This window comes from Bidens hawaiensis, unplaced genomic scaffold, assembly GCF_021521415.1.
Source record: "Bidens hawaiensis isolate Kalapana, Puna unplaced genomic scaffold, B.hawaiensis_p1.1 tig00042297_1, whole genome shotgun sequence".
NCBI lineage: Eukaryota > Viridiplantae > Streptophyta > Magnoliopsida > Asterales > Asteraceae > Bidens > Bidens hawaiensis.
The window spans coordinates 6693-30717 of NW_027497489.1; the positions used below are offsets into that span (position 1 = coordinate 6693).

A 24025-nucleotide genomic window follows, 5' to 3' on the forward strand; every position below is an offset into this window, starting at 1 on the left:
CCAAAACAACCTGTATCAATTCCAAAATGCAATAAGCTTGTTCCATATTCTTTTCGGCTCAATTTCGGCTATAAAAATTCATACAAACGCATATGCACAAAACACCCTAGACTTTTCCAAATGATCCCAAAATTCATATGTGATCAAAATACATCAAATCTGAGTGCCATAAAAAATTTCATAATTTTTGAAGTATTTTAGCTATTTTTCCCAATTAAACATCTTGATTCGGTAATAAATTCGCCAAATATTATCGGATGTTCAAAATATTACCAAATTTTAACAGGGAATCAATGTCATGGTCCCTGATGTCCCTGCAAAATTTCAAGGCCTAATAATATGCACATCACAACTTTAACCTAAACAGCCCGTAAACGAGTGTTTCGGCATTACGTTAGCGGTTTTGGTTCGTTTCCGCCTTTTTAATCAACTTTTCAAGCTCTTGTTCTCCTATGTAGCTAGATACAAGTCCTATATCACAAACCAAGCAATTTTTCATCAACATAACAGCCCTTGACCTAGGGTTTCGGCTAGTGCAAAAAAACAAACTTTTGAACTGTAAAAATGTCGTTTCAACCCTTTAATCCATGTTTATGGCCAAAAAAGATCATGATTCTGATTTAAAACTAGGTTTAGCATCAAATTATATTTTTGAATGATTTTTGAGGGTTTTACATGGTTAACTATGATTTTTAACAATTAAAACATGTTTATATGTTATTAAACTTAATGAAATCAAGTTAAAAATGATGAAATGATCAAAATACCTAGAGTTTTGAAGGAGAGTTGATAGAGCAAAGTTGGAGCTGCTTTGGAGATGATGTGGTTTGAAAATGATGTGTTTAGAAGTCTTACACAAGAAGTTATACAAAAATGGGGGTGGGGTACCCTTCTTTGCGGCCAGAAGAATGTATGGGCCCAATTTGGGCCCATTTTGACCCAATAATCTAATTCTAATGGCCCAAACATGAAAAACCCAGTCCAAATTTAGTTCGGGTTTGGTTTTTGGCGCGAAAATATATCGGGTGCGTCAAACAGTGTGAAAACGAGTGTTTTTCGGCTAGTTTTGTGTAAATTTATAAAAACATACTATACGTTTGTAAAAATCGAAAACATTTTCACGGATCGCTTAAAACATTTCAAATAAGTGTTTGGTAAGTCTTTTTCGGCTTAATGGATGATACAATGCTTGGTTCGTAACTATCTTTCGCGTTTAAATCTATAGCGGGTAGTTAAACGAGCATGTTTTCGTTTAACTTGTTTGCTATCGAACTAAGGCCATAATACTAGTATATTAGCTTATATTAAATGTATATCACTTATAGATGGCCCCCCGGGATATCTGGGTCATAACCCGACCCATTCGGTTAATCGTTCGTTTGTTACGCAAAAAGCATTTATTTGCTTAACCGATAAGTACGTACTGAGGTGTACCTTGTTTTGGCTCAAATGTCACATTCTCCCCCCGTTTGAAAATTTCGTCCTCGAAATTTGATATGCATCAACATGTTTTTCACCCCAAAAGTTTGTAAAATAGTTTAAAGTGGGGTCATGAAACTCACGGTTTAGAAGAAAATCAGCACAGCGGTCCAGTGTAAGTTCGCAGTTGTTTTAACTTGTTTACTGGTTCCTATAATGAATATTATAATAATATTAATATTTTAATATTATTATAATCTCAATACTAAAATGGGCTGTATATCTAATCTGGGTATAGCTGGAACGCCCAGAAAGTGTCAGTAGGCTTAGATTGTGATGTTGTTCAATGCATAATACTTAGAACCGAACTTGTCTCAGTTTCTCCGTTTTTCCAGCTGGGCCAAGTTGTTTGTTTATGCGTTCATAAAACAGTTATGGGGAAGTAAGCTTCGGTAAATGTGTTGGTCGATAGAATGATTAAGTTATAAAGAAAGATCACATATTGGGGTTCCAGATTCGCTACAGGGCTCGTTTCTGTTTATTCAGTTTGTTTTGAAGAAAAATGCGCCCAATTTACCCAAATTATCCGGATTTCTTATAAAAAGTTCGTTTTTACTTAATTAATCCAAAAATATGATTTCTGATCACTCTTGGTGTTTTGATATTCCAACAGGTTCGTTAATCACGAACTCGTCGGTTTTTATTAGAATTGAATTTGTTTAATATTTAAATTAGCATAATTAATCATCCGTTAATCCTTAAATTATGAAAATTTGGCCACTTATCAATTAAAATATGTAGATTTTTATAAAAATATTTATGGATTCATTTACTGATTTATTAATTTATAAAATTCATTTTTATCTACTATATTTAGCCCGAAAATTGTCCGTTTATAGCAAACGATCTCCAAAAACTCCACCAAAAATTCTGAGTGATCAGAATATGTTTCAAAACAATATGGAAAAATCCCAAACTCTAACAACCTTGCCAAATATCATTTTCGAGCCAAAAACGTCTATGAAATTCAAATAAACGCAAATGTACAAAACATACTTAGGCTTTTCCAAATGCTCCCAATTTTCATATATGATCAAAATATACCAAATCTGAGTTCTCCAAAAATTCATAATTTTTCAAGCATTTTAACTATTTTTCCTAAATAAACGCCTCAATTCGGTAATAAATTCACAAAATATTTTCGGATGGTCGAAAAATTACCAAATTTGAACAGGGACTCAATGATATGGTCCCTAATGTCCCAGCAAAATTTTATAACCTAAAATATGCACATCACAATTGAATCCTAAACAGCCCGTAATCGAGTGTTTCGGTATTACCTTAGCGGTTTCGATTTGTTTTCGCCTTTCTTATCAAGTTTTCAGGTTCTTGTGCTCCTATGCAAGCTAGATACAGGTCCTATATCACAAACCAAGCAAGTTTCATCAACACAACTACCCCTTAACTTAGGGTTTCGGCTAGGGTATAAACCGAACTTTTAAACCGTAAAATGCCGTTTAAACCCTATAAACCGTGATTATGGCCAAAAAAGAGTATGATTATGATTCCTAACCATGTGTATGATCAAAACATACTTTTGTATCATTTTTAAGGTTTTTGAATGGTTAGGAATGAATTTTGGTAATCAAACTATGTTTATATAATATTAAACATAATTAATTAAGCTAAAAATTTATAAAAATTATTAAACGTACTTGATTTTTTTGGTTGAAAGTTGAAAGCACAGCAGAAATGTTTGTATAAGTTCTGGAATGTGTAAAAACATATCTTGGTAAACTTGTTATAAAAGAAAGATCAATAATATCATAATAACATGGGGTGGCGGCCGCATGCACATGGCCCCCCTTTTTGGTCCAATCTTAGCCTATTTTCTTGATTTACGTGTTTGTACGTGAAATGCTGAGTCCAAATTTATATCGGGTTTGGTTTTTGGCCCGAAAAATATATAAGGTACGACAAATAGTGCGAAAACGAATGTTTTTCGGCTAGTATTGTGTAAATTTATAAAAATATGGTATACGTTTGTAAAATTTGAAAATATTTTCACGGATCGCTTAAAACATTTCAAATAATTGTTTGGTAAGTCTTTTTTGGCTTCACGGGTGATACAATGCTTGGTTTGTAAGTATCTTTCGCGTTTAAATCTATAGCGGGTAGTTAAACGAGCATTTTTTCGTTTAACTTATTTGCTATCGAACTAAGGCCATAAAGCTAATATATTAGCTTATATTAAACGTATATCACTTATAGATGCCCCCCCCGGAATATCTGGGTATAACCAGACCCGTTCGGTTAATCGTTCGATCGTTACGTAATAAGCGTTTAATCGTTAAATCGATAACTGTATATTAGGGTGTACCTGGTTTTAGCTCAAATGTCACAAGTCGGGAATAAGAATTTAAGACAAATCGGCAGCTGGTCAGCTCGTGATTCGTTCAACAACACAACAGATTGTATAACAGTGCCTCGACACCTCGTTTCTTTGCGAAATTAAGCCCTCAGAACCTCGGAACACCTTGGCACGCTTCCCTATGCATACTATGTGAGAAATAGTGTGAATTTGGGATGGAATGGACTGAACCCGTAGCTGCCCTTTTATACTCAAGTTTTGCAGACCGTCGCGTAGCGCGATGGTCTTTCCTTAATGACCACCGCGTAGCGCGACGCCGCAATTTACCAGGAGATGCCACGTGTTGACACGTGGTTGGACACGTGTCCCGGGTTACTTAACCTAGTCATCGCGTAGCGTGATGAGCCAGTTCGGTTGGCCGTCGCGTAGCGCGACGCCTCACATTTTCTTGATTCGCGTAATTTTCTGTCGCATAGCGAGACGGTGTTATCAGTAGACCATCGCGTAGCATGATGCGTCTCAGAACTCAAAATTTTCATATTTAGTCCTCCAACTTTTAAATTTGATACTTTTAGCCCGAAATTGGATGAGGTATTTTCACAGTGTTACAAGCCATTATCATAATTATAAAATAATAAGTTAAACGGAACCCCTATATCAAACGGGTATTCGGAGTTAGAAGCCTATTACTGATCAAGCAGCACTTTTACTCTCTATCATGTTTTAGAACTTAAACCGTCAGAATTTTGGAGCTTGGCATGTACTACGATACTTGGCACGCTTCCCGGGGCTAAACGTGCGAAAGTAAAGTGTTTCGGTGTGAGATGGGAAGTGCTGTGAACCCTCCTATTTATAGTTGATTTTAGGTTCCTTCGCGTAGCGTGAAGGACAAATGGGTCAATCGTTCACGCGACGCAAACCGATCTAATGTTTGGTGAGTCATCAGACGGCTTGCCGCATGGCTTGACGTGGTGCCACGTGTCCACACGTGTCACACATGCATAGTTGGTTATTTCGCGTAGCGCGAATTAATCTTTGTTAGTTCCTTCTCGTAGCACGAAATGTTCAAAATCCTAATTTTATCCCAGCTACTTCGCGTAGTGCGAAGGTCTAATTCCTTGTTCGTTCGTGTAGCACGAAGGAATGGAATTTTGAATTTACTCTTTAGGTTGCGCCATGAAAACGCCACATTACGTCCGTCGCTAATCGCCCGTGCCTATGCCCGTGCGCGTCGGGTGATTCGCACCCTCCGTGAGGACTACTGAGAGTGGTTAGCCACAAAAGAATATTACTATGAAAATTTTCTTTCTTATAAAGTGATTCCAAGTTTTATAATTTTCCAATGTGGGAGGAACTTCTCTTTCCTATTTATACCTATGTGGAATGCTTTTACTTTCTTTTCTTTCCATGTGTGATGGATTTTTCTTATCTTCTTAGAGCATCCACTCCCATAAACCTTCATAAACCAATTCAAACCTCCACCTAATCGCCACATCACCCTCTACTCATTTCTTTAAAAAAAACGCACTTTTTACTCTACCCATAAACCAATAAAAACTCCCACCTCATCTTCCACATCATTACCTACTTTTACTGTTATTTTATATTTAATAAATTACTTTTACAAAACATCAATTTTATAATATTATTATTTAAAATTACTTTAAAATAATATTACCAGAAAAAATAATAAAATTAATGTTTAAAAAAATTTATATATTTTTCTCACATTAATTTTTTTTTAAAGAAAATACTAAAATATTAAAAAAAAACTAAAATATTTAAAGAAAACTATACATTAACTGAAATTGACAAGTTACGTGAAGCATAATTTAAACATACATCAAATTATAAAATAAAATGAACATATCATAAAAAATACACTCATATATTAGACAAACATTAATTAAAAACCTACTCATCATCATCATCATCATCATCATCATCATCATCATCATCATCATCATCATCATCATCTCCCACTTCTTCCTGATCGCTTCACACTGACAAAGATGCACCTTAAGTGCCTTCCTATCCATACCTACAGTAGGCATTTAGCACGTTCATGTCGTTACTGTATATTATATAGTCAAGTTTCTCATTGAAGGAGTTCATAGCTTCAATCTTCCCACCCACCAAAGTTTGCATTAGTTTAATCTCTTGTACTTCTGGTTTCTCCTTCGCCTTCGCTTTCATCCTTGCCTTAGCTTTCTTATGGCCGATTGGACGAGGCAACTCTTCATACTCTGGAAACAAACTAGGACTTTCCATGTTCAATGTAAAATCATCAAGGGAAATAGGAGTGTCATCAGTGTTGGAAGCCGATGTTGTATAGTCCCTGGAAGCTGATGTTTTCGTTCTTTTTGTTATCACTTTTACCCCTTGATACTATTTTGGGTTGTCCTTAGCGATTGGAAACAAATGCTCGTACTTAAATGAGCTCTTCATTTCTTGGTGGAAATCTTCTTTTGCAATGACATACGGCTCCCCCGCTGTTCGTACTCACGGTTGTAAATTTCACAAAACTTTGTCAGCCCATGAGCAAACTAGTGATAGTGTGATTTTACTTGGTCCGCTGTACTACTTGACTTACCAGCTTCATGACAAAAAATAACCGTGAACGCGAGCCCAGAAATCACGTCCCTTTTGGTTATTTCCAACAATTGCATCATCAGAAGTGTGAATGTAGCCTTGAAGTAAAATGATTTCCTCTCGATGAGTCCACCTTTGAATGGCAAGTGTTGGCCTCGAAGATGACCCTTCCACTTTTTCCCTTTTTTTCTTTGAATATGAAGGGGGTGCACATGTTTCTTGGGTCGACGCCCCAGGTGATTGTTTGTCTAGAGACGGTGGATAAGACATGTATTGAGGTGGGTAACACATTTGTTTAGGTAGATATGACATTTGTTGAGATGAATAAGAAAATTGTTGAGGATGATAAGCCATTTGTTGAGGAGGAAGATTCATGTATTGTGGAGGATAACCACCTTGAAGTGGTACTAGGTTTGGGTTGTTTGATTGGGAAAATGTTGATTGTTGGTGCTGAGAAAACCCGAGTGCTGGGACATTGGATGACTCACTCGGGTTTGGGTTAGAGCCACTTAGCAATTTTGAAAATGGGAATTGGTTTTCCAAACTTGATTAGTAGTGTGGGGTAGTTAGAATTATATGAAGGTTGAAAGAGATAAGGAGTTGAAAGTGTTGGTATAGTTGAATGAGATAGAGTAGGGGTATTTAAAGTGGTAACCAACGGTTATATTTGTTACTAACTGTCATATTTGTTACCAATGGTTATATTTTTTTACCAACGGTCATATTTGTAACCAACGGTCATATTTTTTTCTTAACGGTCATATTTTTTTCCCAACGGTCAGTTTTGTAACCAACGGTCATATTGGTTACCAACGGTCATATTTTTTTTCCTAACGGTCATTTTTGTTACCAACGGTCATATTTGTTACCAACAGTCATATTTTTTTCCCGAACGGTCTAATTATTAAGTTATGTTTTATCTTGTGTAATTATAAAATTAAAACATTACTTGGATAAAACTAAAAGATTACATGAATAAAACTAAAACATTACATGGATAAAACTAAAAGGAAAACTACCCCTAACTATGGGAACTACATATTAGCCCAAATATGTTGTACTAAATCATGTCGGAGGATATGGTGGACATCCTTATTACGCAAATGTTTGTACCTCTCCATACGTTGTGCAAAAGCTTCATACGGTCTAGGTATTGGTAGCTGCACATCCACTTCTACCTCATCGGTCCAGTCGGTTACAAATTCCCCCTCATGCACAATCATGTTGTGCAATATAATGCATGCATACATAATATCAGAAATTTTTTTTATGCTCCAAATCCTGGCAGGGCCTTTTATAATATTCCATCGACCTTGGAGGACCCCAAACGCCCTCTTCACATCCTTTCTTGCTGACTCATGACGTTTTTGAAAGCTTTCGCTTCGTCAGTGTGTGGATACTTGAAGCTTTTCACAAGTGTTGACCATTCTGGATAGATTCCATCTGCAAGATAATATCCTTGAGTGTATTGTCTACCATTTACAGTGAAATGATATGGTGGTGCATAACCCTCAACCACGACGTTGAACAATGGTGACTGGTTTAAAACGTTGATGTCATTATTGGATTCAGCAACTCCAAAATAGGCATGCCAAATCCATAGATCGTGTGATGCAACCGCCTCGAGCATTATGGTTGGATATCCGTGGTCACCTCGCATATATTGCCCATGCCACACTACAGGACAGTTTTTCCATGCCCAATGCATACAATCAATACTTCTCAACATGCGAGGAAACCTGTGGATGGTTGAATGATTCTCCAATATCCGTTGGATGTAATTCTCATTAGATCTTCTAAGATAATTTTTATGATAAAGCTTGATGACGCCTCTCCAGACTTTTTTAAGAGACTCCATGGTCGTACTCTCGCCAATGCGTACATATTCATCAACTGCATCAGCTCCTACGCCATATGCCAAATGACGTATGGCAGCTATGCATTTTTGGTAGGGAGAAGGACCCCGTTGTCCAGTGGCATCCGCTCTTTGTGTAAAGTATTCATAATTGGCCTCCAAATCATTTACGATTCTAAAAAAAAAGTGGACACCGCATTCGGAACCGACGCCTAAAGTTCATAGCATCATACACCGGCTGCTCAGCAAAGTAGTCTTTCTAGAGTTGTTTGGACCCTTTCTCACGACCCCTATCTACATTTGCACGTCTCCCTGATCTACTTCTTGAGCTTGAGGCTGCGTTTTCCCGATGTGCACGTCTCTATTTCATCATCTCAAGAAATTCTTCGACGCCAATAGACATAAATTGTTGGAATTGTTGGATGGCTATTTGAACGACCTGATTTTGAATATGATTTTGAATATCAGGATTCACGTATGTGTTTGCAGTGGGTGGGGGTTGTTGGCTTACTTCATCGTTATCACTCGTGTAGTCAGTTTCCTCATCACTCGCACTCATGGGTTGTGTTACTTCCTCGTTGGAACTCATTTTTTTAAGATATATTGGGGTGGAAGTATTTTAGAAATTTTGATGTGAAGAGTGTTGTATTGAGTAGAGAAATATGTTATTTATAGTGTGATAGGGTTAAATAATTTATTTATTTATTTCATGTAAGCATAATTCTTATATTATTATTATTATTATTATAAAAGAGCCGTTAGTTTTTTTTTACATTTCAAATTTTTAATAAAAAAGTAAATTGAAGGTGGGACTATCTACCTTTTTAACATTTAATATCTTTATTTAATTCATGTGGACCCAGCTTTATATGTTTTATTGTATTTTATTTACTGGTGGGACAATTCAAATTCCATCTCCTATGTTTGTATTCCCGACAAACACCCCTCCCTCCGTTTTCCTCCATCGGTAAAAGCAACTGCTGCTCTGTTTGCTCTGGTCCACGTCAACACAAACCTTTCATTTTGCTCCAGGTGGAGATGCTCTTAGCATGAGATGCGTTATTTTTCTTATCTTATTTGTTTCCATTTCTTATCTAGAAAATATTTTTGATCCCTCATCTTTCAAAGTTGGCATCTTTGGCCCAAAATAAATATGGAATTTCCGGGATGTTACAGTTGTTGAAATACGTATGCCCGAGACACATGCTTATATTAATGTGGCTAACTGTGTTTGATCCAAGTCGGGTCATACCCAATAACAAGCTAGACAACACCAAATGTATTCTTTTAATGATTTGATCATTTAAACGAATACCGAACACTAAGTATTTAGAAAATTGGTTTTCTAAACAAACACACTTGAGGATTTAAATAAATTATCTAGATAATTTGTTTATATAAATTAATTATTTAATTGGTTAAATAATTATATAAATGTATGTACATTTTATAAAAATGAGTTTTATAAAATGAATGGAGATGTTTTAATGGTTAAAACAAAACACAAAAAAAAAAAAAAAAAAAAAAAAAAACAATAATAATAATAACCGTCCACCCCATGTGGGTGGAGGTTTTTGGTCCAATCAAAAGCCTTGTCTTCTTAAGTTGACCACTTGATAAACCTCCATTCACAACACATGCATTTGTGTCTTGTTTTTGAATCTTTTCAAGTGTATTCAAGCTTCAAAATCTCTCTCTTCCTCTCCAATAAACTCACGGCAGCAGCAGCAGAAAAAAGTGAGCTTGATGAGCTTGTTTTGTGTTCATAAATCCTAGTAAAACAACTTGGTGTTGTCACAAATAGCTTGGGGTATCATACTCTTGAGGTCTTCTTCTTTGGAGGCTTGTCATTCATCCACCATCCCCTTCAACAACCCACTTGTTCTTCTAAAGGTAGAAGAAGGTACAATTTACATTTTGTGAGCATCTTGTTCTTGTAATTTTGATCCTTGGCTTCGGGTTTTTAGTTTTAACATAATGGTATGTTCATAACAAGTTTTATAAATCTTAGCTTCCGTTGCGTTTTCTTGTTAAATATGGTTAACTTGAACTTTGATAATCTTGTATAAAACTCAACAATGGCATCAAGAGCCGGTTACAAGGACTTATGCTTCTTTTGTGTTCATAAATTTCGGATTTTTCATGGGTGAAAAGGGAGGTCCGAAAATTTAGTGGATTTTACCCCTCATGGTTTTGTAAGATCTTGACATGCATGGAAAGATCTTAGGAAACCATTTATCATTTGGATGATGAAATATCAAAATTGTAATATTTTGGGGATGGTGGCCGTAGCCTCTTGGGGGGGGGGCCGCTTTTTTGATGAAATTTAGGCATTGGTTGCTTAGGTTGCATGCTTAGAACATTTGGTATGTTTGGATGTGTCATAACCGAAACCTAGACCTTGGATGTGTTGATTGTTGTTTTGTGTATGTTGATTATGTTTATTATTCAATATGGTTGTAATAATTCATAATCTAAGGCTTGTGTAATTTATTTATTCATAAGTTGGTATGTAATAAGTAGATTAGTTGCATTTTCCTTTTTTTTAGAAAAATATGTATTAGGATACATTTTGTAAAAATTAGAAGATGCAAGATTTGATGAAATGGGTTGGGCCGAAATTTTGGGCTTGTTGGGCCTCACCGGCCCATCATGGGATTCAAGCCCATTAGGCCCATAAATTTCACTCTTGGGCCCAAGAAGACTTTTGGAGGTTTGGAGCCCATTAACAAGTCCAACAAGAACACAACAACTTGGAGATGATACTTGAAGCATTTGGATGCAAGATCAAGTGGGAGTCAACATTCCATCCTTGTGTCATGTTTTGTCCCTTAGGTGTGACTAATGACCTATACTTGTTTCGGCTAACAAGTATGGTCAAATTTAGTGGTTTTCGGTTATGACTATATTTTGCATGTGTATGCTTGGTTGTTTGTTTTACTTAATGTAATGTGTGGTTGATAGATATTAGGATATCCAAACCGTCACATAGGAACGACAACAAGCATAAAACGGGTTCTAATATATATTTGGTAATATCGCGTCATTTAGTTTAATTAAATGGGTTTATTAAAACTAAGCGATCACTCACATATAATAAAATTGGTTTTATTATAACTAGAACCTTGAAAATTGGTTTTCAAAATCGCCATATTACTAAATGCATGTTAGGATATGGCATAATGTTTTTCAACTAGAATATTTGAAAAATTTAAAAATCCCTTTTTCAAATTACCAAGGAAACAAGTCTAACACCATCCTTTTGTATGACACTTAACGTATTAGGGAACTTTAAATGGGATAAAGGTCACCTAACCATTTTGAGCAAACTAATATACTTAGGGTAATATTAACATATTTGTGGGATAAAGGTCACCTAACCACTTATATGTTAATCTTACATGTTTATACAAGTAGGACGACTTGAATTGGAAACCATGTGATAAAGGTGACCTAAGCATGGGATCCAATGGTGTTGATGGGATAAACATGCCAACACGAAATAAGGATTTCGAATGGTCCCATACCTCTAGAAGTTGCAAAGGGTTGCAATTGTCAAGGTTGACTACCTTGTTAAATCAAATAACGGGATAAAGGTCACCTAACCGAAATTTGATTTATCGTTGGATTCTAGGATTTAATTATTATTTTAAAATCTGGAATAAAAGGGTATTAATAATTAAATTGTTTATAATACTAAAATAAAACTTTGTTAAATTTTGTAGATGGCCGCTAACAATGCAAACACCTCTACCCATAACACCCGTAACCTATCCTTAAGAACCATCCTTGAAAAAGATCGTCTAAACCATAATAACTTTATGGATTGGTATCGCAACTTGAGAATAGTTCTCAAACAAGAAGAGATATCATATGTCTTAGACGATCCCATTCCCGATGAGCCTAACGTGGAAGATGAGGAGGCTTATAACAATTGGGTCAAGTACACCAAAGATTCGGTGCAAGCCTCTTGCCTCATGTTGGGGACTATGATTCCCGAAATCCAAAAGGATTTCGAGCATCATGGGGCATACGACATGATAACTCAACTGAAGGAAATGTTCCTTCAACAAGCTAGAGCGGAACGTTTCGAAACGGTTCGAGCGTTTCATGCATGTCGTATGGAGGAAACCCAAACCGTCTCATCTTATGTCCTAAAGATGAAAAGCTACATCGAAAAGCTTCGTAGGTTGAATTGTCCCGTGTCTAATGAGTTGGCTACGGATTTGATCCTCAACTCTTTGACCAAAAGGTTTGAAACCTTTGTCATGAATTATAACATGAATGGGTGGGACAAAAGCATTGGTGAGCTTCACGCAATGCTAAGAACGGCCGAAGCGGGAATGGGTAAAAAGGCTTTACCCGTTCTAACAATCGATGAAGGAAAAAGGGGACATAACTCCAACCCCAAAGCAAGTGTTGCTAAGGGCAAGGGCCACGTCCGAGGAAAGGGAAAGAGGAAAGCCAACACGCCCATCAAACCGAAGGAAAAGAAGCAAAAGGTTGCGGCGCAAGATCCATGCTTTGAGTGTGGAGAGATAGGTCATTGGAAAAGGAATTGTCCGACCTATCTCAAAGCGTTAAAAGATAAGAGGGATGCGGGGCAAACCTCAGGTATTATCTTTACTATACATATTGAACTAAATGTTATTTCTTCAAATACATGGGTACTTGATACCGGATGTTGAACTCACATTTGCAATTTGTTGCAGGGGTTCAAAAGAAGTAAACAACTTAACAAAGGGGACATTAGTCTTTTTATGGGCAATGGAGCAAGAGTTGAAGTCCAAGCCCAAGGAGACTACATGTTAAAGCTTCCAAGTGGTTTGGAAGTAATTTTGAAGAATGTTTTGTATGCTCCTAAGTTAAGAAGAAACATTATTTCCGTGTCCCTTTTAAAACAATGTGGCTTTGATCTTAAATTTATAGATTATGATATTCATGTTTTGATGAATGGCATATTTTATTTTAAAGCTATACCCATGAATGGTATATATGAAATAGATCAAATTGGTACGTCACATAGTAGTTCAATGTACAATGTCAACACCAAGAAACTCAAGAAGGACTTGGGTGATTCCTATCTTTGGCATTGTCGCCTTGGACATATAAGCAAGAATCGCATGCAAACTCTTCGCAAGAATGGTATTCTAGAAACAAATGAGTATGATTCATTTGATGTATGTGAATCTTGTTTACAAGGCAAAATGACAAAGCAACCCTTTAATAAAACTTTTGAAAGGTCAAAAGAATTATTGGGTATCATACATTCGGATGTATGTGGTCCTTTTAGACCAATGACTAGGAATGGTGAAAGATACTTCATTACCTTTATTGACGATTATAGTCGATATGGTTATGTGTACTTAATGAAACACAAAGATGAAGCTTTTGAAATGTTCAAAGACTTCAAAACTGAAGTAGAAAGACAACTCAAGACCACAATCAAAGTACTTCGTAGTGATAGAGGAGGTGAATACCTAAGTGGTGTTTTTCAAGATCATCTTAAGAGTTGTGGAATTATTTCACAACTTACTCCACCTGGAACACCACAACATAATGGTGTGTCTGAAAGGAGAAATCGTACCCTATTAGATATGGTTCGATCGATGATGGCTAGAAGCACTTTACCTCTATCATTTTGGGGCTATGCTTTACTTTCCGCCGTTCGCATATTGAATATGGCTCCAACCAAGAAAGTGGAGAAGACACCTTTTGAAATATGGCATGGAAGGGTTCCATCGCTATCATTCTTAAAAGTTTGGGGTTGTGAAGCTTATGTAAAGCAATACACCCCAAACAAATTAGAAGTCCGATCCACTAAGTGTATCTTTATAGGTTATCCTAAAGATGATTTAGGATATTACTTTTACGACCCTAGTGAGCAAAAGGTTATTATTGCTCGAAAGGGTAAGTTCTTGGAAACTAAGTTCCTTAAGGAAGGAACTAATAATAGAACAATGAAATTTGATGAGGATCAAGAACCACAAGATGATACAGAATTGGTTGATACTAGCACTCAACAAGAGGTTGTTGAAAGTGATCAAGTGGTTGATCAAAACACACAAAACGTTCGCAGATCTGGTAGAGTTAGCAATCCACCTGAAAGATATGGATTTTTTGTAGAAGGTTGCTACGTGGTAGATTCGGATGAACCAACCACATACCGTGATGCAATGTCCAAGAATGATTGTGACAAATGGCTTGAAGCCATGAACGTTGAGATGCAATCCATGTATGACAACCAAGTTTGGGAATTGGTTGAACCACCACTCAACTCCAAAGCTGTTGGAAGTAAGTGGGTTTTCAAAAGAAAAACTGATATGCATGGAAACTTGGATACTTATAAAGCAAGACTTGTAGCTAAGGGTTTCACTCAAACTCAAGGGGTTGATTATGATGAAACTTTTTCGCCTGTGGCAATGCTAAAGTCTATTAGGATATTATTTGCCATAGCTGCACATTATGATTATGAAATTTGGCAAATGGATGTCAAGACTGCTTTCCTAAATGGATATCTTGAGGAAGATGTCTATATGGTTCAGCCTGAAGGTTTTGTCGATCCGAAACATCCTAATAAAGTATGCAAGTTAAAGAAATCAATCTATGGATTGAAACAAGCATCTAGAACTTGGAATCATCGTTTTGATGAAGAAATCAAAAATTTTGGATTCATCAAGAACGCTGATGAGGCTTGTGTGTATAAGAAAGCTAGTGGGAGTATAATAACCTTCTTAGTATTGTATGTCGATGACATTCTACTATTTGGAAATGACGTTCCAACCATGGAAAGCGTTAAGGCTTGGCTTGGAAGTAGATTTTCCATCAAGGATCTTGGTGAAGCTGCCTATATTTTGGGAATAAAGATCTATAGGGATAGGTCAAGGCGCTTGATAGGTTTGAACCAAAGTACATACATTGATAAAATCTTGAAAAGGTTCAAGATGGAAAACTCCAAGAAAGGTTTGGTACCTATTCAAAGAGGGACTATATTGAGTTCAGCTCAATGTCCAAGCTCAAAGGGTGAGCAAGAGATAATGAAACAAATCCCATATGCTTCTGCTATAGGATCCATCATGTATGCGATGATATGTACTAGACCGGATGTGTCATGCGCTTTGAGCATGACAAGCAGATACCAACAGAATCCAGGAAACAGTCATTGGATGGCTGTTAAGAACATATTGAAATATCTTAGGAGAACTAAGGATATGTTTCTGATATATGGATCTGGTGAGGAGGAACTCGCTATAAAAGGTTACACGGATGCGAGCTTTCAAACTGATCGAGATGATTCTCGATCACAATCTGGGTATGTGTTCACTCTTAATGGAGGAGCTGTCTCTTGGAAGAGCTCAAAACAGGAAGTGGTAGCATTATCCACTACAGAATCAGAATACATCGCCGCTTCATTGGCAGCTCAGGAAGCTGCATGGTTGAAAAAATTCATTACTGATCTAGGGGTGGTCTCTACCATTCAAGACCCCCTAGAAATCTTTTGTGACAACGAGGGTGCGATTGCTCAAATCAAGGAACCTCGTTCGCACCAAAAGACAAGGCACATAGAGCGGAGATTCAACTACATAAGGGATGAAGTTGAAAAAGGAAAGATATGTATTCGCAAAGTTGGAACTGATCAAAATCTTGCGGATCCATTCACGAAGCTCCTAGAAAGACCGAAACATGAGCGTCATGCGAGTGGCTTAGGACTTCGATATTCTAGTAATTGGATTTGATCTATTTTGTATTTACGTTTAAAAGACTTTTGTAATTTAACTCTTTTATATGATTATGGAATCTTGAGTTAAATTCTAATTTTGCATGTTTAATCCATGAATAAGTTATCTTATTTTAAAAGTCCGTAGTCGATCACATTTGTGGGAACAAATATGAAGCAAGACTATTATGAACTAGAATTGGTGGATATTCATAAGGAATGAATATGGAGCATAGGTTTGCTGCCAAGGTTCATAGATATTTGTGGGATACAAATATTGGACTGACCCGCTCTCAATATTACTACATGGAGTCGATGGACCTGATCATTAGTAATTTTGAGTAAAGGAGAATTTCATATTATCCTTAGACCTGAGATGTATACTGGGTCTTGATTTTCACCAAGTATTACACTTTGACTCTCCCCTTCGCTATTCGTAAAAGATGGTACATAAGGATGAGCTCGGGTGGAGTATAAAGTGATAGTGAGAGGCGTATACAGTCAAGATGGGATTTGTTCCTCTTATGTGTTGAGAGTTTAGATGTCTAAGGCCTGATAAAGTTGAATTGTAAAGAGAATGATCGCCTATGTCTCTTAGATCCAACATGACATCTAGTAACAAAGGGATATAATGATAGATTCACCTAAATCATATCAAGTAAGGGACTTGAAGGGATGATGTTATTGAATGGCACTTCGTCAAACACATTAGGGGTGGTGAACTGTTGTTAGGCGGTATTCACCACTTGCATTAATTTTCTATGTATCTCGTGCAAGTGGGAGATTGTTGAAATACGTATGCCCGAGACACATGCTTATATTAATGTGGCTAACTGTGTTTGATCCAAGTCGGGTCATACCCAATAACAAGCTAGACAACACCAAATGTATTCTTTTAATGATTTGATCATTTAAACGAATACCGAACACTAAGTATTTAGAAAATTGGTTTTCTAAACAAACACACTTGAGGATTTAAATAAATTATCTAGATAATTTGTTTATATAAATTAATTATTTAATTGGTTAAATAATTATATAAATGTATGTACATTTTATAAAAATGAGTTTTATAAAATGAATGGAGATGTTTTAATGGTTAAAACAAAACACAAAAAAAAAAAAAAAAAAAAAAAAAACAATAATAATAATAACCGTCCACCCCATGTGGGTGGAGGTTTTTGGTCCAATCAAAAGCCTTGTCTTCTTAAGTTGACCACTTGATAAACCTCCATTCACAACACATGCATTTGTGTCTTGTTTTTGAATCTTTTCAACAGTTTGGTTGTCAGTTGGTGTCCTGGTGTTTTTGAATTCCGAATCGCTTTCGGACTCCTATTAGTTTTCGGAATGACTATAGACAATCTTTTGGTCTGGGTATCCTTATTGTTTGATTAGATCCTCGCAGCTTTCGCCATCCAATGTAGCCATTGCTTCATTAAAAAACGTTGCGGTTGTTTTGCCAGTCTCATCCTCTAGGGTTGCTGACACGCAGTTCCTGCAATTGTATGTGATGGAGTTTAGCTGTTAGTATATATGATGATTAGTTATGTTTCTATTACGTGCTTACTTTAGTATTACGTCAGTCATAACAGGGTGGTAGTAGCACTTGTAGAAATCCTTTGTCTCTGCTGTCTGCTTGCCCTTGTTTGCGGTTATTGCCTCTGTTTTGAAGGCTTTACTGGTACACTGCATACACAAGGTGTAGTACCACGCTTTATTTTCACCAGCAATGATGTTTGTTATGGCTGCCACACAGTGGAGTTGCTTGCACTGCATAAGAATAAATTAGTAATGAGTGGTGTATTTGCATTGAATTGAAGAATGTTGACATGCCATTGTTTCTTTGTTGAATAGACTCATAGTTGTGGTTATTGTGACATCTGGATCTTGTGTGTTCTATGGCTGGACAACAGCCATTGAAGGGGCCGGATAGTTTAGCTCTTTGTATCTGAGTATTCCATAAAATAAAAAGAAATTAGTTAGTTCATTGTTGTGAGAGTTATGCTTGTTGTCAATAAACATGCAAGATAGATATACCTGTTGATTAGGTGTGGTAGTTCTCAGCTATCTAGATTAACAAATATGCCTATTGATGGGGTTGAGCTGAGTTGATTAGTTGGGTTGAGAGAGTAACCTATGAATTGATGCACTTTTGTTGAGGTGATAGCAACAACCACAGGTGGTTTGATGTCTGGTATTTTTGATTCGTCGAAGCTTTGCATATTTCTGGCCATAAAGTCACCCGTACTGAGTCATCATTGTTTTGTAGAAAAGTATGCTGAGTGGTAAGGGTTTGTACTATATACGATATTAGTATTATGGTTTGTGAAGTTTGATACTAATACCTATCGTTTTTCAGCTCTAGGTAAGTCTTCATTTTTCCTTTAGGCTCATCCGATTGTTGTACAGCCACAAGGCAACCAATGTAATCTGATGTTTACATATTAGGTTAGCACGTAGATTGTAGAAATATCAACAATAACTGTTGTTCATTATTAGCATGACAGTTTAAGCATTTAGTATTAAATTGTATAAAGAATGTTCACTATTAATGAGTGTATATGATAGTATTGTGAAATAAATAAATAAACGTACTTGTGTGATGTTGGGTCTAAAGGACAGATAAAGAAAAATTGGAATTTTCTCAACCTCCCTGGAAAATGCTAAGTATAGAACTCGAGCAAACTCAAGCACTCCGAGCAAGGTATTTACTATTTCGAGCAAGATATCTTATGTAACATCTAGGAAAAACCCATATTTATTTTGCGCTAAAGATGTCAACTTTGAAAGTTGAATGATCAAATAATCTCAAAAACAAGTAATGAGAAAAATGAGATAACAAAAAATAAGGCATCTTATGTTAAGAAGGTAAGAAAATTCATCACATATGGAACGATGGAAGAAAGTGGAAGCATTCCACATGGGTATAAATAAGAAAGGTAACTTTCATCTCACATGGAAAGGTGAAAAGAAATGAAAGCGCTTTATATGGAAGCAAGTTTCCATAGAAATGTTTTAATGTGGCTAACCACTCTTCAAGTTATCAAAGACGAGGGAATAAAAATAAAATTTTAAATTCTAAAACCCATCGCGCTACGCGATGAGCTCTAGAACAAAACCATCGCGCTACGTGATGGCGTGTGATGACGCAACAGGCACCTGTCGCAACGGGGAGACACGTGGAAGACGCTAGGGCTGAGTCAACAGCCACGCGCCATTCCCCTGACATCGCACTACGCGATGCCCTAAGTGAAGGGACCATCGCACTATGCGATGGTACCCAATTTCAACTATAACAGGGGGGGGGGGGGGTTCACGGCACATTCAACCCATACCCCAAATCACACACTACTTTCACACTTAACCTCGAGAAGCGTGCCGACCTCCTGGAACATGCCAAGCTCCAAAGCTCTGACAGTCTAAGCTCTAGTACGCGATATAGAGTAGCAGTACTGCTCGATCAGTCATAGGCATTCAACTCCATATACCCGTGAGAGGTAGGGGTTCTGATTAAGTTATTATTTTATTATTCTTATAATAGCTTAGACCATAGTCGGGGGTATAGCCTGAACCATGATCACTGTTAAGTATAATATAACTTTTCATAAGCAAAGGCTATAGTTAATTATTGTTTCTTCATGATTAAGAAATGTAATCATTTACATGCAAAGGGTAGAGTTAAATAGTATTTCTTAATGATTAAGAAATATACTATTCATTCACACAAGTTATAGTTAAGTAATGTTTCTACTTGAAGAAGAAACCTGGTATAGATGTTTCTTCTTGAGAAGAAACCTGGCATTGAACTAATAAATAAACAAAAGGGATTAAAGGTCCAAATGTTTTATACAAACAAATGATTTATCAAGGTTAAAGCTATACAAAACAGACTACGGGGTCTGAAGCTAGATCGTTGATCTAGATATTTATAAAAATGTTAATCTCGTACTATAGATCCGAGATAACAGTCAATCAATCAATTAGAAAGCTGAAAACAGAAACAAGAATCAGTAACAGAAACTGATTTACAAATAGGGGTCAGTAACCGAAACTGATCAATATACAGGAATTAGTGTCAGAAACTGATTACAATCATAAAAGGTGAATACGCACTAAACTTTTACAACTCTTATAGAGTCTGAACTGTTTGCATGGGATTTACCAAATCCATACGTACATGGTGACACGAAATTCCCCGAGGCCATGAATATCATCAAACATGCCTTGGAAGTCTATGGGACTGTTCAGAGAAATGATATTGTGTATATGATTAATTGTACATGTACTTAGGGTAATTTTAACCCAATTGAGTTGGGTGCCTAATGAATATTGTCACAAAGGTGTTATTGTTGTTTACACAATGGTATTGAACTAAGCCAGCGTAATTCACCGGTTGTGTGTTGACGTATTTTTCCCAACATTTCAGGGAAATTGTAAAGAATAGAACTGGCAGGCAATACATATAGAAGATTGGAGACATAGTCATTAAAGGTGTTCTGATGGCTCAGATATTTTATTTAAAATATTATAAAGAATTATATTTTCAAATGGCAGGTATTTGAAATATCAAAATGGGTATTCAATTCCCGAGTTTTTTTAATATAATAATATTTTATTTGAAAAGACTTCCGCGGATATTTTACACAATATTCAATGGGTATTCTAACCAACATTTTATATTATATTTTAAAGACTTCCACTAAAAACCCACAACTCAGATATATTTTCAACACAGGTACCAACTAACGGGTGTCACACCCAGGCCTTAAGTCGGGGCGTGACATCTTATCCGAGTAAGGTTATCTTCTAGAATTCTTCTAAGTGTTAGCTTCGAGCAAGCTGCACTTCGTCGAGCAAAGTTGTTCTTTTATCAAGCAAGGTTTCTACCTAGCAAACCCTTGATCAATCTAAGCTTAAGGCAAGTTTGCGAGTAAACTGGTGGGTCGAGCAAGGATAAATTAAAAGTGGATCTCAAGTATGTTGGAAGTGAGTTAATGGAAATTTATCTAAGTCTTACTCCGAGCATAGTTCAATCTCAAGCAAGCTACAGTACCCGAGTATACATAGTTTTGTTGAAATAAGACTAAGTCAAAGTTTAAAGAGATTGGAGCAAGAACTTGATTGCTCGTGGGATATTTCCAAGCAAAGTTTAGATTTATCGTGAAGATTGAAGTATGCTTTAGAAGAATATTTCTATGAAAATATTCTAAGTAAAGTCTACTCGAAGTGGTGTTTCGAGCATACTTAGGATTACAAGTTCTGCTCGACAAAGAATATGTTTACTCGAAGACCTGATTTACACTTGTATTTATTTTAAGAATGTTTTGTAATGATAAAGGCTTCTAGAAGGAATGTCAGCTGCCTATAAATAGAATGATTGGGTCATATTGATGGGACACACCTCTTACACCTTTCTGAATGTTATTAACTGCCACACCTGACAGCTTTCCACCTAAAACCCTAAGTTTTCCGTTGTATCTTTCTGGTTATCTTTATAATGGAAATCTTTTGAGTTATCTCATGTGCTTTTTTTTTTCATAGACTTACTATTAAAAGCAACTTTCTATTTGTGGTTGATTCCGCCGGCCACATTTTAGAGCTTTTCACATATTTGTGTTTTGTGAGTGTTCTTTTCTGATTACTTGTAATTGTGTCACGAAATCTGGTCTTGACATGTGATTTGAAGTACCTGTTAATAGGTCTTTCTTGTCTGCATTAGGGGTGCGTTTTTTAACCGTACCCAAATAACGAACCCGACCCGAAGTGACCCGAGACCCGAATAACCTAACCTAAATTCACCCGAACCTATTAAACTCCTAACCTGAACCCGAGATAAACTATTCGGGTCGGTAGTTTCCCGAATAACCAGAAGTATAATACATTGATGCATGAATCTGTAAAGCACGGAAATTTCGTTAACCGGCTTGATCATTTATAAAAGTTTGTTTAAAAGGTGAGGTTTCATATTTCTAATGTAGGATCCTTTTTAATACGTTTTAAAAGTCCATTTATCCACCAATTATGCTCATTTATTGATCAATTCTTCGTTTAGGATTAAATTCCGGTGGCTGTTTAGTTTTTCAGTTATGGTGGCAGCAGTTTCCGGCGACAGGAATAGGTGGCTTTGATGGGTCTTGTCGAGACAAACACGTGGATATATTATTTTCCCAAAACGGAGTTCATTTGATAGGGTTTTGAGTTATTCGACTGTTAACGCGTAAAACCGAACAAATCTGGAGTTTGTTTTCTGTGCTGACAGCTGTGGAGGCAGGTGCAGCCTGTGACACCCGACAATTTATGGTTAACACCGTTAATACAATCTCCGTTATCTCAAACACTCATTCATGAATTTCACTTAATTGGGGTAAATTAAGTGTGTCGGTTATTGCACAAACATTCGCGTTATGGTAATTAAAGAATTACCGAATCACACGAGTCTGACCCGAACGTTGGTGGAAATATGAAATAATACCTCTGAAAGAGCCAGAATGGATCTAGATCTTATGATGACATTGATGCATTCGTTGAATATGTATACGATTAGGATTGATTACATTAACTGTGTGTAGTGTGTGTGTTGAGAGTGTATTTGGACAGAGTAATGATGCTAAGAGAGGAAAATAATCAGAACTGTTACACTAATAATACCTTACAAGGGTATATATAGTGAAGATCACATTCGTTAAGATATAACTTAATGAATGTGTCATTCGTTACACAAAATTAAGGAATAAACTAAACGAATAGCCCACATTTGTTTAGTTCATTCTTTATATGTTTATTACTCATTCGTTAATACATTAAACTAAACGAATAGCCCACATTCGTTATCTCATTTGTTAAGCAAGGTTAACGAATGAAACTACAATTAATACGAATGTGTTACAATCGTTACGGGGTAACGATTGTAACTTACAATAGAGCGAATGGGCTATATATTTCCCATAATGCCCTTTACATTAAACTATAATATAGTAATAAACATATAAAGACCGAGACGTACAAAACAGGTATCAACAACCTCAAACATATATTTATAATATTATCTGTGTGAAATTTCATTCTTAAATGATTAGGTGTTTAGTTTATAGCTTGTTTCATGAAACTGCGATCGATTGTGCATGCTTTGTACGTTTTTGGCTTTTATAAAACAGTTTTAGCAAAGATAGCGACGAGGCTTTATTTTTACTAACTTGGGTTTGTATTTTAGTCACAATGGTTTGTTATAGCCCGGTTCATTGTTAAAAAGTTCGTTTAAAGCCAAACTTGTTCTAAAAGGGACTATTTTTGTAATTATTGATAAATATAATATTAATAAAAAAACCCAGCCCTAATACAAGCATCCACATCTGCTCTCCCTCCCCCCTCTCATGATTTCAAGCAACAAAACCTAATTCATCTTCAATTTAACCGTTAATTCTTGCAATTGGTGGTGTCTTTGATCGATTCTCATGATTCCTAATGTTAATTGGTAAGTTTTATGTATCAATTTTGTATTTTGATGAGTTCTTGATAAAACCTAAACGTCCCAACTTCTATAATATAGATGATTACGATGTTAATTGATGAATTAGAACCCTAAAGATGTCATAAACATGTTTGGGTTTGAGTTTTGATTAAAACAGTTTTTGACAGATTCGTACTCGTTTATTGTTTGGTCTTTAACTTGATGAAAGTTGATTTTTATTGATCGATTCTTGATTCCATGATATTCTACTTTGAGTCTAGTTTCCAGAAAGGTATAATTTGTAATTTTTGGACGAGATTTGAATGGTTTTTATGAATTTATAATAACGTGTGTAAAAGCTGATGTGGGGTGACGGATTCTAGTCTGTCTTCCCGACATCATAACTCCTTTTTCACAAGCCCAAATTGTTTGATTCCACTTCTGAAAGTTCACATTTTGAGTTAGGATTCCAATCCAATTGGAATCGTGTAATTTGGTTTGGTAATAATTTTTAAACAAATAAAACACTTTTTCTGTGCACTGAAATAGCTGCAAGTACCTTTCTGTGTTGGAGGAATTTTTATGATTTTTGTGTGCATTGGAAAAATATAACAAAAACAT

General features: G+C 36.1%; 1 pseudogene; it reads right to left on the minus strand.

Annotated features, from left to right (window-relative positions):
* Positions 1 to 7416: 7416 nt before the first annotated feature.
* LOC143593533 (protein ANTAGONIST OF LIKE HETEROCHROMATIN PROTEIN 1-like) lies at positions 7417 to 8826 on the minus strand (annotated as a pseudogene).
* Positions 8827 to 24025: the final 15199 nt, after the last annotated feature.